The sequence below is a fragment of the Erpetoichthys calabaricus genome, chromosome 3 (genome assembly GCF_900747795.2).
Source record: "Erpetoichthys calabaricus chromosome 3, fErpCal1.3, whole genome shotgun sequence".
NCBI classification, from domain to species: Eukaryota; Metazoa; Chordata; class Cladistia; order Polypteriformes; family Polypteridae; genus Erpetoichthys; species Erpetoichthys calabaricus.
Window position 1 is genome coordinate 271,828,042 of NC_041396.2, and position 18,541 is coordinate 271,846,582.

Genomic DNA, 18,541 nt, shown 5'->3' on the forward strand with positions numbered 1-18,541 from the left:
CATCCTTCAATAAGGGCGCGCACAAAAAGGCGAGCCTCAAAAGGACGACCTCAATTGGGCACAGCGAATAAAGGCGCGCGTAAATAAAGATCTGCACCTGTTGCTCTTCACATATTCCAGAGCCATTTGAACTAAATTATCTACACGCCCTTATTGAATAGAGCCGTACAAGACAGTATTACTGTCACAGAAAATTAAAGACACACAATACACGGTGGCAGCCCACGAAGAACGGTCAGCTCAGCAAGTAAACATCAACAAAAGAAAGGCTGAAAGAAAGAAAAATACGACCAACAAAAAGAATGAGGTCAAAGTCCCTTGCCATTTAATATAGTCTGTTCCTACTAATTTTTATGCACTACTCTTCTAGCGCCCGTTATTGTAACGGGCTAAATGACTAGTATTCAAATAAAATGTGACATATAGCACATGGAAAAATAAAGAAACATCATGACGACGCAAGTCTCCAAGTTAGACTGATTTAAGATGGTGTTGATTCCGGAAATAAAGGTTCTTGGCAGGAAGAGGTGGGTCCAGTCAGGTGAAAAGCGGAAGTGACATCAGAGGTGTCATGGTTGTCAATCTTCCAGTCTGCAGAGAGAGGAAGAGAAACGGCATCATTGGACAGCACCCTCTGGCTTTCTGAGGGAAGATTACAATTATCCAAGCCCTTAAATTGTCCCCTATGCGCACATGTGTGACTATATAATGTGCAAAGGACCTACTGCAATAGCAAGCTGTCTGTCTGTCTGTTCACATAAAGCAACTCTGCTCCCAATGGATCAGTTTTGTTAGAAATCTGTCAAGCTTATTCTTCAAGGAAATTTGTTAGGACAGTTCAAATGTTGTGTGAGTAATCTTGCAAACAGTGCACTGTACACATTTTTGAAATCTAAAAATCTCCCATTGAGAAGCATTGGTGAATTTGCAAACTCATCTCTCTTAAAACAGAAAAAGCATTATGTGCAGCTTCAACTACAAATTAGTTTACAGGGTCAAATTTACCTTAGGAGTGCTTACACTAACTTGTATATTTCTAGATATTTTTTTTTCTTTTGTGTGTTCGACATTCCCTGCTGTCATCTTGCACTCCTGCAGTCGTGTGTGCTGAAGAAAATGCACTTTAGTGCAAGACATGGGTCGGAGTGGGTTAGATGTGGGTGGGATTGCATGACCAAGTATTAGCATATAAGAAAGTTATGATATTTATTTATTCAATTTACTAATAAGTATATTCGTTATTTATTCAATCAAATGATAATGTGTGTATTTATTTGTCACTGTAGAAGGTAAATAGTGCCTCTTGACTAGGATGCTGGGGGGTCTTGTTATACGCTACCAGTCTGGCGTCTGCTGCCATCCCATCCCACATAGGTCTCGATGTCTATATGGTGTCTTGGAGGAGCCTCAGTCACAGCGGCTCACTTCTCTTGCTGTTTGAAATCGAAACAAGTCATTGTAGAAATGTATAAAAGATGGTTCGGTGATGCTCAAAACAACCCCATGGCTGCATAATCTAAAGATTTTTATTTTTCTGACAACATAATTTATTGAATCTTTCTTCACCAACAGATGCCCCACAGCTGCTTGACCCCACGACTTTATCCAACACCCAGTCCATACAAGCATTGAACAGAGTAGGAGCAAGAACACACCCCTGACAAACCCCTGAATCAACTGGGAAAAATGCAGAGGTTCTGCCTCCACTCTGCACAGCACTCATTGTACCAGTGTACAGGCCAGCCATGATATCCAGCAACCTCGAGGGGATCCTGTGAACCATCAGGATGTCCCACAGGGCCAGCTCGATCAACTGAGTCGAACGTTTTGTGGAAAATTGACAAAGGCTGCAAAGAAACTCTGCCAATATACACGTTTGTGCGCCATGAGAACCCTCAGTGCCAGGATGTGGTCGATGGTAGACTTCTTAGGCATAAAATCAGACTGTTCTGGTTGCTGGTAGGTGAGCAAGTGATCATGGAAACTATTAAGGACGACCATAGCAGGACCTTAACCGGCACCGAGAGCAGTGTTATCCCCCTGTAGTTGCTGCAATCCAGGAGATCACCCTTCCCTTTCCAGATAGGGACGACAAGTCCCGTTTTCCAATCAGCTGGGATGATGCCAGTCTCTCAAATGGAAGCAAAGGTTGCTTGCAATGCCAGGAAGACAGCCTTACCATCTGCCTGGAGAAGTTCACCCCGGATACCACAGATCCCTGCAGCCTTTTCTCCCCTCAGCTGGTTCACCACCTGTGCAATCTCAGTGAGATTGGGTGGTTCACTGCTAATTGGAGGATCGGCCTCAGGGACCGTGGACCCAAAGATATCCAACGTCCTAGCTGAGGATCAGCTTTGAACAACTGCTCAAAGTTGCCAGCCCAGCGGGTCACAACTGCAGTCTTGTTGTTGGATATTGACTTTGCTGACGATTTTGTGATCTTCGCAAAGTCAATGGAGGCTTTGATCGGGGCGCTCGAGAGACTGAGTGAGGAGTCTGAGTGTCTGGGCTCTGCGAGTGTCCTGGATAAAAACCAATATCCTCTTTAATGACCTCTTGGGCACAACCATCAGCAGTGTGTCTGTTGCGAAGAGAGTGTTGACCTTGTTGAGAGGTTTACTTACCTCGGCAGTGACATTCATGTCTCTGGTGACTCTTCCTATGAAGTCAGTAGACGGATTGCTACAGCATGGGGGGTCATGAGGTTGCCAGTAAGGGGTGTGTGGCGCTCCCGATATCTATGCAAAAGGACGAAGGTCTAGGTCTTTAGAGTCCTGGTGCTTCCTGTCTTTCTATATGTTTGCGAGACATGGACCCTATTCAGTGACCTGAGACGAAGACTGGACTCCTTTGGTACTGTGTCTCTCTGGAAAATCGTTGGTTTGACTTTGTGTTGAATGAGCGGTTGCTTATGGAGTCCCGAATGAGGCACATTACCTGCATTGTGAGGGAGTGACAGTTACGGCAATACGGTCATGTGGCGCGTTTCCCAGAGGCTGATCCAGCTCATAAGATCCTCATTGTTGGGGACCTGAGTGGCTGGACCAGGCCAAGGGGTTGCCCCCAGATAGAGGGTCACTTCTGGAGGGTGGGACTGGACCGCGTGTCTGCCTGGGGGGTTGCCAACCGGGATCCTGAGTTGTTTCGTTGTGTAGTGAGTGTGGCAATGCACTGTACCAGTGCATGCTCTCCAACTTGACTTGACCTGAAAATTTATTGTGGAGCTTCTCAATAATCTGCTCTCTGTTATGTTCGATACCTGCCAACAACTTTAGTTTGAGACTTCACAGATTTTAAATGTCCTTTGGAAAAAAATTATGTTTAAGAAACATGAACTACAATTAACCACAGACCCTCCACATTTAACAACTAACAACAGCTCATTAATATTTTATATCAGCTGAGATGGAATCTGCTGTCTATGCAAACAACTTCAGCCATTGTAAAATGGCATTAATAACTTGTTTTATGTTCACTACTAATGCAAGTCATTCATTTCTATTATCACTGTTATTTTTGAATATGACTCACTTTAAATGAAAATATATTATAATAAATATGATAACAAACAGTTTGATGAAGTGATTAGAAAATATAAAATGGCGTCAACTTTCAAACAAGCTACCCAAGTCCCCATAATGCACCTGAATGTTTCTTACTTGTTTAAACTCGTACTGTATATTCTAATACAGGATTTCACAGAGCAGCACCCTATCCTGGCATCACTAAGCACAATGGAATTTGAAATATCTTGAGCCATCTTTAACTTGGCAACCTGTGAGAAGCATGAGATGCCCTGATGCCACTACCAGGGTTCAAGTTCAGGTTTATTGGTTTTCATGTAAACAGCAAAATGCTTATCGCCATGCCTGACTGACATGCTGGCTGCTGGCTCGCACTCCACAATGCCAGGGTATTGAAAATGAATGGATGGATAGATAAGAGATGGTTTACCTGCAGTACTGTGTAACATGGCAGTATCTGTGTTCAAAACGAAAATAGGTATAAGATTTAATTAATTTTGAAGAAAAGTATGTTTCTTTTTAAAGTTTCCTAACCTCTGCTGGACAGTAAAACTACATATATAAAAGCCAATTACCACTGACTCACTTATCACAAAATCTCCCGAACCATGAGGACTTAGGACTTGAAATTTGGAATGTTGGTTACCCTTGGCCCATAGGTGCTTGCTAAGAAACGGTTTTAAAAATTTCGTTGTCCAAGAATGAAATTTCTTATAGTTTTTTAGACCCGTTTTTATGTCTGTCCACTTTTCACGAGAGAACTACTTAACGGATTTAGATTGGGTTTTTTCCTATAATTTGCTTGAACATTCCGTTGATATTGTGACTTTCTCATCGCACTAAGTATCATAGTTCACTTGAGGTACCGATTTATTAGTGCAAATCCAAGTGAGACTCATCGGGCTGCAGTGCCCTCCTCACTCACGCTTCTGCCTCAGGGCGTAACCTTAACTCTGCTTAATTAACGAACGAGAGATCTACTTAATGAATTTAGATCTTTTTTTTTCTATAATTTGCTTGAACATTCTGGTTGATTTTGCGATTTCTCTCATTGCGCTAGGAATCATAGTTCGCTTGCAGGAGTGATATATTCACACTAATCCAAGACAGAGACTCTGGGCCGAGGGGAGGGGGAAGAGTGACGTCAGGAGTAGGGAGCTGGGCAGGGCCCTCCTCGCTGTCCTGTTTCACTACGACGCGGGTGAAGCTGCAGGGGATGGCTAGTGGTCTATACATGTGACTTGGCATCAGAATTCAGCAGATGTTCTGACTGTGCCATCATTTAAGACAAATAATAGAATCAGCATGGTAACAAAGGGTGTATGAGAATAGGTAAGCAGATTTATTGTGTATCATCTCCATTTATCATTAAATCATATGGAAGTGTTTTGTCTTGGTAGAGTAAAATTTACTCTGCTTTCCCCTTTTGTATTATTCATATGTAGCCTTTGTCAGAATGCCTCAAATCTCACAGACTTTCCACTGTTTATAAGGTATTGTACCATATAACTTCTCTCCACCTTCCCTTCTACATCTATAACCTTAGGTAATTAGGTGTAGTAAAAGTCAAGCAGGATTTAAGTTACAATTTAAACAAAGTATTATTGATAATATTCATAAATAATAACAATATGCAAAGTACATTTGAATATTGGCAACCATACAACCTGATAAATGGTGATGTGTAGTTTCAGGCGGCACACAGACTTGTAGTTACTTAAAATGTCTTTAATTAAGGCATCATTTGTGGTCAGCTTTCTTCAGAACAGGCAGCATGCCTGTCTCAATATGGCTGCCGAGCTGTGCTCTTCATTGTGTTGTCCTTTTCAGTTCATGGTGTGTGAGATGGACTTTCATCAGTTTGATAAGAGAGAGGGGGTGAGGTAAAGCAAGAAAATTTATAGGTTTTCTGTCCAACCCCTAGAGCCAATAGGGCGTCATGGTACTTAAAGACTTCTGATACAAGCCAATTCCAAACAGCCATACTTCAGACCAATGGGGGAACAGAAAACCTCTTCATACCTGCCACCTCCCAAAACCATTTGCTGAGCTAAAGTTTGCCAGTTAGACAACCTGTCTTTCCTTTGGTGGTTGACTGAGAATCCTGCAGAGAAACACTTACCAAACTTATTTGAGGCACTTCCCTCCAACCCTGTCATAAAATTACAAAGACACTCATTCCTAAAAGGGGGAAGGGCTTCTTAAACCATTACTATTATTGTCAATAATGTAACACTAATATTACATTGATTTGTCCAAGTTACAAATAAAGACATACAAAATATTTATCAACTTGTATGCAAAATTTCAAATCACAACAGCAAGCCTTACCATTTTTCATGTAGCTAATCTCTAAAACACATCTGGGCTTGTTCCATCATTATTTCTAATTTTTGATTAGGAAAAAAAGGTGTCTGGAAGCTCCTAAATAGCTCTTTGGACCACCAGAAATACTTAAATAATGAATTGTTAAAGGTCCTGAAAAATAAAGCATACAACAACATTATAAATCACTGGAATTTTTAATTATAAAATTTATAACTATAAATTGTAATTATAAAAGCTACTATAAATTACTGGAAATTTGCTTGAAAGTGTTGTACCCAATGGCTCATCACAGACTAGGCGCGGCTTAAGGATTGAGTGGTGGCAGCCGGTCCACTCACAAGCCAAAAGTGAAGAAACTTTTATAAAATAAAATTGAAATAGGATCCCCATGCAGCTGTTAGTGCTTATCTTGGCCTCAGTGATGCTAATTACAAAGTGACAGAGATTGCTGATATTGATAGGGTTCACATGGCGACATGAAACATTAGAAAGACTTGGGGCACCATAGTGATCCCCACATATTGTATGCCCAAAACAGAAAGAAAAACTGTTTGAACTGAAATGAGTTTGTTTTGTTCAGACGTGAGCCCTCTTCAGACTGCCCCAAGGTGGTGTTGGAGCCAATTATAATGTCTGCAAGCAGGAAGGGGCGGGTTCAGCAATAAACACCTGACTGATGGAGTGCTGCTGTGATGGATATCCTTTTGACAGGATCTCACACTTCAGCAGAGGACAGCAACAACAACCATAACAGCGTCAGAGGACCTCTGAAGCTCTGTTATGGTGACCACTGGGTTCTTGGTTGCATCTCTGGCCAAAGCATTCTTTTTCCCAGTTACTTAATTTGGTTGACAGCCAACACTAGGAAGAGTCCTGGTAGTTCCAAACTTCTTCCTTTTCACAATTATTGAGGCTTCTATGGTTATAGGAATACTCAAATCTTTTAAATGGCTTTAGACCCTTGCCCTGGTCTACATCTCACTTCAATTGTACAATGGCTGACCTTGCGCTCTGACCCCAAGGGGTATGCGAAAACTAACAAATTCCTAATACAAGAAATTGTATAAGGCGAAATAAAGAACAAAAAAAAAAATTTGATCGTGGAGGTCCACAAAGAGTTCTTTGGACTTCATACAATTCATGCAGAGTGAATTGTGGGACCTTCAATACACAGGTGTGCGCCTTTCTATACGATATCCAATCAATTCAGGTTGCCACAAGTGGACTCTAATCAAGTTCTGGACACATCTCAAGGAGAATTAAAGCAAACAGGAGGCCACAGACCGTAGTTTGGAGTTTCACAGTGAAGGGTCTGAATCCCTGTAGAAATGAGAGATTTCATCTTTTTATTTTTAATAAATTTTTAAGCTTTCCTGAAAACATACTTTCACCTTGTCATTATGGGTTATTGAGTGTAGACTGATGGACCAAAAGGGCAAATTTATCCATTTATAATTAAATGTACAACACAATAAAGTGTGCTTAAAGTGAAGGGGTCTGAATACTTCCTGAATCTGCCTTATGTGTCATGATTAGTGGCTGCTCTGAATGATACTGGCCAGAAGTACAAGATGGCAAGAATTTTTTTTTGCAGAGTATACGTTCCTGTATGATGAGATGGCATTCTCCATTGCTAATTTATTGAATATTCTGAAGTATCAGAGAGACCACAGAAAGAAGTCAAAGAGAGATGTGAGAAAGTCAGAGACACCAGATTACTGCAGGGCATTTCTCACATTGCGTATGTGTATGTATTCTTCATTATTATGAGGGACATTCAAAAAGTTTCTGCACTCTATTTATTAAGAATTTCAAAAACAAATTACATCACTTTTCTACATAGTCACCTTTCTTTGCAAAGCAATTTTCCTGATGTCGTGTCAGCTTTTTATGCCCAATTACTACCCCTCAAGCCTTAACCGTTTCCAATGAAAATAAGAAAGTGCTGAAACTTTTTGAATAACCTTTGTATTAGTTATTTCATAATAACGCGATAATCAGGCTGGATTTCTCTGCTTTGGTCTATTTTTTGGAACTTGTTACGTAACGCTAGTTTGGTAATTCTTTGAAGTGTTCATCGTGTTTATTGTTTCTATAGGTCTTTGCTACTCACAAGACTGCCATTTTGACATCAATTCTTGATATTTTTCACAGACAGTAAAGAAAAAGTCTATTCTGATCCAACCAACAACAAAGGGAGACTGTTTAAATTAGTGGTTAGTTATGGAAAGTTGTATTACATCACTTGATGATTTATAGTGATCACAAAAATGTAATGTATTGAAAATCAATGAAGAGAGTTAATGTTCGACAAGCCTGATGGTCGATGTTCTTTAGCTAATTTCATTTTTTGAATTCTTGCGGGGTGGGAAATCAAAATCTTAAAGTACACTCATCATTTTAATTTGATGGATTAGCTCTCCCTACAGAACCTGAAACTTTCTGGGTGCTGTAGCTGCTGAGAACTCAACAGATTGAACTGTGAAGGTGAAAGAATCTCAATAAGAAGAACAAATCCAGGCAACAGCTGTTTCTGAGTCGGTTACAAGGGATGGGGTAATGTGGTAGAAATCGACATCTTAATTAAAGAAAGAAATGTATTCCTGTAATGGACAAATCTGATAAAACCTTTGAGTCAGTAATCAGGAAGGAGAAAAGTTTGTCCATCTGCCTCATGTATTGCACCTACAGCACCAAGCTGAGGAGGGAGCACTCTTTACAACAGTCTGTTACAGTGTGATGAGAATGGCCAGGGAAGCATCTCCTTCTTCTTCTTCTTTTGCTTAATGGTGGTTGGCAAACCAACTTAAGGTGCTTTACTGCATCCAACTGGACTGGAGTGTGATGCAGAAAGGGAAAAAAAAACTATGACTAGAAATATCTATATTTTCCGATTAAATGCTTTCTAATAACCGTATAATTTTAAAATAAAACAATATGGATCTATGAACCAATTTAAACTTATCTCCATACCTTAATAATTGTTCCAATGTCAAATTACCCATTCCCAGGGATTTAAAATATTGAACTCATTATAGTTTATATGCCACACACCCTAATAAAATATGCTCTACCATCTCAAATTGATTACACGATCTGCATACTCCAGACTGATGAGGTTCTGTCTTGAATAATGAATAATTTAATCTAGTGTGCCCAATTCTGTTAATATAATTTCTTCCCTTCTTGTTTTGCACCCTTTTCCCATGGATCCAACTCAGCTTTGTATCCTATACATATGTCTTCTCTTAGGACACAGGTTTATTTTATAAACTTTTGAATTTACATACAGTGTCAATCGATGCATACATTTTACTCTGGTTGGTGCGTTGGTTTACTCCCAAATGACTTATTTAAAATGAAAGTTTATTTTATTATCTTCTGGTTCTTCTTATACCCTTTGGGTTGAGCCGCTACCCTTGAAATTTCTGTGCATATAACAACTGTCCCTTCTGGTTATTCACAGGACATCTGCCAACTTCTTCATCATCTCACAGTCATCTTTCAGTACATGTCGTTGTTCACTTGAACTTTATCTGGTTTCGTCCTGATATGCCTGAACAGGTTTCTGCTATTTCTTGAAGATGAACGATATAATTTTATATGGAAAGCATATCCAAATACTTTATCCTAAATGACTATGTGACCCCTAAGTCTAATTTTTCTTCCACAGTAATGACTTGGCAGACCCTCTGGCATATCCAAAACTATAGCGTTAACGTTGGCCATTAATGTATAAGGATATTAAATTGTATGTTCAGATTAGTATTGTTTGTTTCACAGTGAAAGTTACTTCTGGGAATCTGACATAGTCTCCCTTCATGTTGATCCTGGATAAAAATCTCTCAAGATTTCATTTTTGACCTTCCTCCTTCACAAGGAAATATTGTTATTTTAGTAATCACAGACTAATTTTCAAAGAATTTCCATTTCATCTATTTGAATATCTTCTCTGTTGCAAGGGATTAAGCAGATTATTATTTTTTTAATGTACAGACTGAAATCCTGAGAATTTTTTGTGTGTACTGTAGATTTTAATCAAGACAATTGGTATGATAAGCTCTCTCTGCCAGAGTTAAAAAAAAAAAAAAAAGTATTGTTTAGCTCAGCGCTGGGAATGTCCTCCTTTGAATGTTTGTACAGTTTCAGACCATCCTTGCTGCAGATTATTTAGTGGAAAAACTTTCCTCTGTTTTCAAAGAAGTCATTCAGAGAGACCAGATGAAAATTCAGAGCAATTCTTTATTTATACAAAGATATGCACAACTGTCAGTCCATGGAGTGAGCAATCAAGAAAACCATTCATCTGCCTTTATGATCTTCTGTTACATTACCTCATCTAATGCATCACGTCATCTGACTCTTAAGTTGCATAATATGCATAGCTTCATCCAATCAGCGAGTGACACCATTGATTCCTGACTACTTATGACTCTCCCATTAATCTGAATATTGCTTTGTATATCAATAGACTCTTCTATTGATTTTAGCACCACTTCATAGGAGAGGTGTTTGGGCTTTCCCATTAGTTTATTCCCACTTTCTAGAGGGGTGTTTGTTACTCACCTACCTCATTTTACCCTTAGCAACTATCTTGGTGGCTCCTCTAAAATGAGGCAAAAAACTTAAAACCACATTTAGTTAACACTTTAGTTACATTCAGCTCTTATCCTTATGTTTAATATTTCATTGTTATAACTTCATATAAGTAGATATTTGTATTAAATTGTAAAATTATATCATGTATTGATTAAAATATTGATTAAAATTCTATACTTCACACAAGGCCTTCTTTCATTCCTACAGATTTATTTGATAAGTTAAACAAGGGATCTTGAAAAAAAAACACTCTTATAAAAATCAAAGGGATTCTCTGGAATTTAACAACAATTACATTTATTTCTGCTACACATTTTTATGCAAATGATGGAGCTCAAAGTGCCTTTACAAGATGTCAAAGAAATAGTTATAAGCAAGGAAAAGACTAATTCAAATTAGATAATAATAATAATAATAATAATAATGAAAAAGTAACAAAGAAAACAAATCTATCTGAGCTTATAAAACATAATTAATTAGTAGAAAAGTAGCATCCTTATATACCATATCATATTGTAAGTCTCTACTATTCACTACAATGATAAGGTTTGATGTCCAGGGTGTACTGAAAAAGCAAAAAATCGCAAGTTAAGGTTAGAGGCAAAAAAAAAAACAATTTCTGAATGTATTCCGGGACCAAAAGACCACACAGCCCCCTACTAGATGTTCTTAATTTAGTCATCTCTGTATCCAGGCTTCATACCAGAGGATCTGATGCAGTGACTTGTATGGACAGCTTGGACATCTGCCTTCATTCCAGCATCATGGATTGCTGCACCAGGCTTTGATCAGGTGGCGGTGGTGCGGAAAAGAAAGCAGAGAAAAGTAGAGATTGGTGAAGGTGAAAATGAAGGAGTGGTTTGCTACACAAGACATCTGCCTAAAGGTTCTGTCTCAAAAGTTGGCCCCTAGACATATCAGACCCCATACTATCTTGAAGCGAGTGGGTTTATCGTACGAATTAGCCCTGTCTAGTCACTTTCGTATGCTCCCGACTTTTCATATTTCTTGATTGAAGCCTTTATTTTTTAGTTAGTACTGTTGTACTGTTTCCTGATGGAGATTGAGTGTAATTAGAAAATTGAAATTTGCTAATTTTGGAATTAGCAAAGACAGACAACACAAAGTAAAAGTTAAAGAGGTGTAAACTATACATCCAAGGCTGTGATTGTTTTCTTTCCATGCGCTACATTTAGGAGATATTCAAAAACATATTAGTCAGTTTCACTCATACTGTATGCCGACAACTCTCAATTGCATCTCACATTGTATCTTGAATTCATTTTATTCTGTGAGTCTTTACATCCTAAAGAGATGGGAATTCTAATAGCCAGTGGGAAAGACATGGCCACTTTTGAATTCATAACTTCTGAACATGAGTTTAGCTAAATCAGCTTGCAACTTATGTGCTTTCTTTAAAACAAATTTATCATTTAGCCTTTAATTTACTGGACAGTCCAAATGCTATCTTTTCAGCAAAATAAATAAATAAAGCTTTTTCCTTAATATGCATTCGTTTTAGGCAGTAAGCAAATGCATCCTGCAATATGGTGTTATGAGTAGGAAGAGTCAGGCAGCCCATAATAAAAATTGGGGAGCCAGCTGGATAACCCCATTTAATGAAATGAAACAAATACATTGTGTTTTAAAGTACACAGAACAGAGACTCTATCATTCCACGCTGACAAAGGCTCTCAATAGTAACTTACTTGTTTCAGGCATCTTGGGAGCTCCTTCCACCTCGATGTCTGGGTCCAGAATGTGATGCCCCTCTCTGGACACACCTCTTTTTATCTGGTCCCAATTGAAAGGGGCGGGGCCTTCTTCAGGCTCTGCAGGCAGAATCCGATTTCACTGGGGTCTTCTCAAAACTGTAGGTAGAAAATAAAGGACAGTAAGAGACAGCACCTCCTAAGGTGATCCTTAGGTGCATATAGTTGGCCATGGTTATTCAAAGGCTGTTCAAATTCTTCTAAATGTAGTGGAAATATATAAATTATTTTTGCACTTTTTTATATTTGGGCATTTTATTATATTTAAATAAATGTATTATTGGAGTTAGTGTAGGGCTCAATTTCATGCTAAAAATGAAAGAAGGTTAAAGACATAGTGTTTCAGTTGTATAGCCTTCAAAAGGTGTGCAACTGAAAAGAAAAGAGCATGTAGTGGAAGTAGAGAACAAGCTAATGCAGATAAAAAGGGAAAAAATGAGAGTAGGTGAGAAAAAGCTGTCTTTAGAGAAAATTAAGGGAGAAGTGAAAAAGTTACTCAGTTATTAACACCCGGAGAGTCTTCTGTTTTTCTTTGGAATGTGTCTTTAAAGTTCAGTGAAAGAACACTAACAGAGATCAAGGGATGTGAAATATTCTGCAAAAGGCTTTGTTAGGTCTTTGATTTTAACGGCTCAAATGCATTCCCTGAAACAGTCTGCTAGCGTTCTCCCTGTTGTGGTGTAGATGGCAGGACACTTCTACAGGAATGCAGTAAACAAGATGTAAATAGCCAAGGAGCCTATTATATAATATTAAGTTTATCAGAGAGACCAGATACAAGTGTATTGTTAGGGACATATTTGCAAGTGACACAGCAGCTCAAAGTGCCTGGGGAGGAATCTGGCTCACTTCTGTGGAGTGAACTGCGGACGAGATGTTTGCGTAGGTTAGATGATTAATGGGAGAAGGCTCCTGTGGAAGGATCAGTGTGTAAAATGGGGGCATTTTATTTGTTGACCTATGGGAGAGATGGAATGTTAGGGTGGAATGGAAGGACCAGTGGCACACAGGTTTCTTTATTAGGGTTTCTTTAAGAGTGAATGTTACAAGGTCTACTCCTGGCTTGATTGAGAACAATGTCCGAAATTTAAGAAATTAATTATTATTTTGGTGCCATTACCAGAGCACCGTTTTGTTTAATGTTATTGGCTGCTGCTGTGGCCATTTTGTTGGTGGTTACAATACCCAGTTGCTGCAAAATATCAAAAACAGCACAAGGACACACAAGGAAACTTGTTAACCTCCTTAATGTTAGACCCGAGTATCACTCGGGCTGTAAAAGTGCCAACAGTATTAGTCCAGATAATTACTCGGGCAACGGTGTAGACACGTCTTCTTGTAGTGTCAAAATGGTGTTGTGTAAGAAATGTTTTTCAGCAGCACAGGTGTTGCACGCTCTTGACACTGATACGAGTAATGATGTTGAATCTGTCTTCAGGCAGTAAACCGAAAGCGATTCTGATGACTCCGAAAGTGACACTCACATCGCTCGTACCTGTGCACTGTGCTGTTCAAAAGCTGATAAGTCTGGAAAGAAAATCCGCAAGGAATCATTCTACAATTGACGTAACTGTGATGTTGGATTATGCACATTTTACAGAAGAAAGATGAGATTTAATAAAAATATAATTTATCAAGCGAAAAAAGCAACACTTTTTACATGATTTTTTGAGAAAATATTAAACGCTGAGGAGGTTAAGGTCAGGTCTCAAAGAAATGTTGGAAAATTTTTTTTTTACATTGGCAACCACAGGAACATGGAACAAATTACCAAGTAGTGTTGTGAAAATTAAGACTATAGGCTGGGCTGACTCCGCCATAGAGGCGAACTAGGTGGTCACATAGGGTGGCACAGTTGGGGTAGGGAGTCATTTTTGTAACTATCACAGACCAAGCATTTCAAACACTTGGACTCGATACAATACATAGGGCTGGCACTTGGTGTTTCAAAAGAATCACTGATTCAAACTTGGGGGGACAACCTTGGTGTATCAAGTTTGAACAGATACATATGTATTACAATCAACTAACTAGCAAAACAGCAGAAACCAAAAGATTGAATAGAATGTCTGTGTTTGTAACTCGATAACTCAGTTTGATTCAATGATTCAATATAAAGACATGGACAAATTTGTTGATACCCCTCCACAAGGAAAACAAGAAGCCACAATTGTCTCTGAAATAACTTGAAACTGACAAAAGTAATTGGCACCCATCATTGTTTATTCTGTATTTTACAAAAAGCAGACTTTAGAGTTTTGATTCAACAGAATATTTCAAATAATAGCACAAATGAAGTGACATGGATGAAAATGATGGGACCCTTAACCTGATACTTTGTTGCACAACCTTTAGAGGTCATCACTGCACACACGTGATTCCTGGAGCTCTCAGTGAGACTTCTGCACCTGTCAACAGGTCATCTGGCCCACTCTTACTGAGCAGACTGCTCCAGCTTCTTCTCAAGACTGCATGTTTCAGGACTTTCCATAGATGTTTGATGGGATTCCAATCAGGACTCATAGAAGGCCTCTTCAGTATAATCCAATGTTTTGTTCTTCGCCATTCTTGGGTGCTTTTAGCTATTTATTTTGGCTCATTATCCTGTTGGAGGATCTTTGACCTGCGACAGAGACAGAGCTTTCTGACACTGGCCAGTATGTTTCACTGCAAAATGTCTTGATGGTCTTGAGATTTCATTGTTCCCTGCACAGACTCAAGGCACCCCATGTCAGGTGCAGAAGAGCAGCCCCAAAACATAACCTGATCTCCTCCATGTTTCACAGTAGCTAGTGTGTTCTTTACTTTGAAAACTTCATTTTTTCGTTTGTGGACATGGAGCTGATGTGACTTGCCAAACAGCTCCAGTTTGGTTTCATCTGTCCAAAGGACATTCTTCTAGAAGCATTGTGGATTGTCAATAAGTCATTTTAGCAAATTCCAGATTGGCTTTTGTATGTTTTTCTCTCAACAGTCTTCTTCCATTGTGCCCACTGTCAGTCAGAAATCAGACACTGGTGAACCTTAACCTTGGGGTTTAGCTTGAATCTCTTTGAAAGTTGTCCTCGGCTTGTTGACTGCAATTCTCACTGTTCTTCTGTATATTTTGGGGTTAATTTTCTTCTTGCAGCACTGGTCCCATGGACTTTAAACATGTTAAAAATATTTGCAGCTGTTCTCACAGGAACATCAAGTTGCTTGGAGCCTTTGCCTTTAACATGTTTGTATATAAGTTTCTTTTTGATCTCCTCAGACAGCTCTCTCCTTTACGTTTTCTGGTCCATGTTCAGTGTTGTAAACTTGACGATAACAAACACCAGAATGGCAACTTTTATCCATTTATACTAAAAAGGATGAATGACTGATTGGAGACATATGTGATACCATAAAGGAAACAGCTAATTTAAAAAATCACTCTAATCCAATTATTTATGACCTTTTCTAGGGTACCAACAAATGTGCCCAGTCCACTTTATGGAATAAGCAATACCTTGTTTTGTCTTGGTAAAGCAATATTTTACTCTTCTTACCCCTTTTGTATTATTAATAAGTAGCCTTTGTCAGAATGCCTCAAATCTCACAGACTTACCACTGTTTATAAGGTATTGTACCATTTAACTTCTCCCCACCTTCCCTTCTATATGTATAACCTCAGGCAATTAGGTTTAGTAAAAGACAAGCAGGAGTTAAGTTACAATTTAAACAATGTATTATTGATAATATTCATAAATAATAACAATATGCAAAGTACATTTGAATATTGGCAACCATACAACCTGATAAATGGTGATGTGTAAAAGCTGTGCTCTTCATTGTGTTGTCCTTTTCAGTTCATGGTGTGTGAGTTGTTCTTTCATCAGATGTTTGTAAGAGAAAGGGAGGGGTAAAGCAAGCAAATTTATAGATTCTCTTTCCACACCCTACAGCCAATTGGGCGTCCTGGTACTTAAAGGCTTCTGATACAAGCCAATTCCAAACATTCATATTTCAGACCGATGGGGGGAACAGAATACCTTCACACCTGCCACCAAAACCATTTGTTAAGGTGAACCTTGCCAGGTCTTGTGGGGGTTGATTGAAAGAGTCCAGCAGAGAAACATTTGCCAAACTTGTCTAAGGCACTTCCTTCAACCCTGTCGTAAAATTACAAAGAAAATAATCTTAACCATCAAACCACTGCTATTCTTATCAATGATAGACATTAGTGTTATAAGTTACAAATTAAAACATACAAAATATTTATCAATTTATATGCTAAATTTCACACCACAACACAGATGTTTATTTCCCTTATTTGACACGTCTTAACAGTCAGATTAGCACCTTATTACATGCAGTAGCAAATGCAATCTCTTTCCAATTTAAGAGAAAGAGTACACATGATAGTATTAATAATCGGGAAATCCACTTTGACCTGTTAGAAATGTTTTATTTTATTTAATTTTTTTTAGTTATATAGTTATATATATATATATATATATATATATATATATATATATATATATATATATATATATATAGTTTAGTTTGCTCCTTAGGGACAAGCTGACAGAGATGGGAGTAGATTCATACCTGGTGGCATGGATCGTGGACTATCTTACAAACAGACCTCAGTATGTGCGTCTCGGGAATTGCAGGTCTGACATTGTGGTCAGCAACACAGGAGCGCCACAGGGGACTGTACTTTCTCCGTTCCTGTTCAGCCTATATACATCGGACTTCCAATACAACTCGGAGTCCTGCCACATGCAAAAGTTCGCTGACGACACTGCTATCATGGGCTGCATCAGGAGTGGGCAGGAGGAGGAGTAAAGGAACCTAATCAAGGACTTTGTTAAATAGTGTGACTCAAAACACCTACATTTGAACACCAGCAAAACCAAGGAGCTGGTGGTGGATTTTAGGAGACCCAGGCCCCTTCTGGACCCCGTGATCATCAGAGGAGACTGTGTGCAGAGGGTGCAGACCTATAAATACCTGGGAGTGCAGCTGGATAATAAATTGGACTGGACTGCCAATACTAATGCTCTGTGTAAGAAAGGACAGAGCCGACTATACTTCCTTAGAAGACTGGCGTCCTTCAACATCTGCAATAAGATGCTGCAGATGTTCTATCAGATGGTTGTGGCGAGTGCCCACTTCTACGCGGTGGTGTGCCGGGGAGGCAGCATTAAGAAGAAGGATGTCTCACGCCTGTAACAAACTGGTGAGGAAGGCAGGCTCTATTGTAGGCATGGAGCTGGACAGTTTGACATCTGTGGCAGAGCGACGGGCGCTGAGCAGGCTCCTGTCAATCATGAAGAATCCACTGCATCCACTGAACAGTGTCATCTTCAGACAGAAGAGCAGCTTCGTTCCTCCCCCAAACTATGCGACTTTTCAATTCCACCCCCTGGGTGGGGGGGGGGGGGGGGGGTGGGGGGGGGTAAACGTTAACATTATTCAAAGTTATTGTCTGTTTTTACCTGCATTTTTATTACTTTAATTTAATATTGTTTTTTGTATCAGTATGCTGCTGCTGGAGTATGTGAATTTTCCCTTGGGATTAATAAAGTATCTATCTATCTATCTATCTATCTATCTATCTATCTATCTATCTATCTATCTATCTATCTATCTATCTATCTATCTATCTATCTATCTATCTATCTATCTATCTATCTATCTAATATGTACTATTTCAGTTCTTACAGAGCTGTAGTGTGGCAAAACGACACCTGGTGCAGAAAGGGAAAATAAGTGCCCTTCTTCAGTCAAAAAGGATAAAACAAATTTATTGTATTCAGAAAGAAAACAAAAAATTATTATTTTTCAATTTTATTTATTTACATAAAAAATGACAATACTTTTGATAAAATTAACATAATATATATAAAAGTAAAGATTCAGAACAGAAAGAAATTCAGCAGTATGTAACGGTCAAATGCTTTGTGGCCTATTAGGCTTAATCAAAATCTAATTAACTTCAAAGGACTGTAGACTTCTTTTTAGGACCCATTTTCTGTCGTGAATTGAATAGGAATAAGTATGATCGTCCCAAAATAAAAATAATTAGATTTTCTATTTTATTAAATGTCAATTCAACATTCATTATTAGAATAAAAAAAATATTTGATCATATTTCCTTTTCTTTCAATTTTTTAGCCAAATCTGTAAAACAATATAACCTAATATAATACACAAAATTAATTTACCTTAAATAACGGCAGGAACACACCAAGAGAGTAGAGATATGAGTAGACAGAGGATTACTACGAGAGTGTAATGACTGGTTGTGCATCGTGGTAAAGGCGTTTGTGCGTTTACATATTAGTGGCA